This window comes from Lipotes vexillifer, unplaced genomic scaffold (assembly GCF_000442215.2).
Source record: "Lipotes vexillifer unplaced genomic scaffold, Lipotes_vexillifer_v1.1 scaffold1081, whole genome shotgun sequence".
Classification (NCBI taxonomy): Eukaryota; Metazoa; Chordata; class Mammalia; order Artiodactyla; family Lipotidae; genus Lipotes; species Lipotes vexillifer.
This window is the reverse complement of record NW_006779039.1, coordinates 988,421-990,345: the sequence shown is the minus strand read 5'-3', so window position 1 is coordinate 990,345 and position 1,925 is coordinate 988,421.

Genomic DNA, 1,925 nt, shown 5'->3' with positions numbered 1-1,925 from the left:
AACCCCAAAGCGCATCCTCTTTCAGGGAGGTGGGCAGTTTGTCCAGAAATTTCAGCTTCCACAGATAATCCACGTGAGTGACCAAAATCACCACCCAGATCTCTGTCGCCGAAGCTGTCGTTTCGAGGGACAGCAGTAGCCTCTATTGCCCATGAATCCTAGAGTCTGAGAACATGGGGGCCATTCAACCATGGTGGTATGCGTTGGAAACAATGCAGCAGGGCAAACCCCAGTGCCAGGCCAAGATGCCAGCCACCCTAGGGCAGCCGCTGAAGGGGCAAAGTGTCTTCACTTTGTCTTATACCATTTTTCAAAAGAGCCGATAGTAAGTCCTGGCTGGGAAGAGGGCCCCTTATATTGTTTCCACCATAGCAGGCCACCCAGGGCCATTTGATACTGAGAACATGGTGCCGGGGGTGTCTGGGGGCACTGATGTCCCCCAAGATGCCACTGCTACAGATAGGAGAACTCAGTCCAAAAGCCAATCTGGGGAACCCCAAGGACTCCACAGCCCAGTCCCCCCAGTCCCTAGAACAGCCACACCACTGACATCATCACAGACACGCCCCCCTTTCCCAGGTCACAGCGTCATCTTGAATAGACAGATGTCCTTGTCATGATCACGTGCTTTACCCTGGGCACTGGGCCTCTATCAGTTCCAGCCGCCACCCTTCCTTCCAACAGAAAGATGTCCTGTCTCCAGGAGAAGCCTCCCACTTGACCTCCAATCCTAGCCCTTGAATCATAGCCCCACTCTGGAAAGTTCTCTTCACAGGCCTTCACATTCACATGCAGGCATCCAACACTTGTCACCCCTTGGTCCCTGGCCAGACCAAAGACATACAGTCAGATAGACCTGGATTAGCTATCCAGGACCACCATAAGAATGGGTCTACACCTTACAGAAAATCGTTTCTCTCCTAACCAGTCGATAAATGTATCACAAATCCAGCCCTGGGCTCAGCTAGGGAGGTGGCAGTGTGGTGGCTAAGAGTGTGGCTCTGAAGCCAGACTGCCTGGGTTCAAATCTGGACTATTAGCTGTGTGATGCTGAGCAAAGTACTTAACCTCTCTGTGCTTCACTCTCCTCTTCACTAAAATAGGGATGATAAGAGTACCCATCTCAGGGTCATTGCAAGGAGTGTGTGTGTGTGCACAGTGGAACCCCAGAACTCTACCACCACCACGTCCAGCCCCACCCCCATATCTCCTGGGTGACAAAACTCCCCTATCCGGCTATCTCACCGCGCGAATTGATCCTCAGTGGCTCATCGGCTCCTTCAGCCACAACAGTGCCCCACAGCAGCTAGGGCTTCGCTGAAGCCTGAGTGCCCCTCTCTAGTAGGCGACCTACACCTGGAGAAGTTGCAGTACCCTCCCCAAGGAAGAGCCCCGAGAATGCTCTCCAAGCCTCAAAGCAAGGCAGAGCATGCACCCATTGGTGCCAGGTGCCTAGGGGCACTGAGGATCTCAAGAGCAAACACCCACGCAGAGCCCCCCTTCTACAACTGAGCCCCACTGCCTTGTGTCCTCCTAACTACCCAAGAACAGGGACCAGAGAACACTCTGGGGAAAGTGGTAAGCTCGTAGCAGCTACTCCTCTGCCCACTCTATACAGGCCGTTACCCGGAGCGATAGGACAGGATGAACCGGAGGCGAGCTGTAGAAAGCTGCCTCCCAGATCGAAAAGGCAGAGATGGATGTTGTTCATTCATTCATTCATTCACCATTCATTCATTCAACAATATGTATTACGCTCGGCACTTTCTAGTCACCTAGGATACAGCGGTGACCAAAGGAGACGGAATCTCTGCCGTCATTGAACTCATCGCTAGTTGGGAGAGACGGGCAATGAAATGAATAAAATATATAGTATGTCAGATGGCAGGAAGTGCTATGGAGAAAAAAAAAGGCAGGAAGGGGAG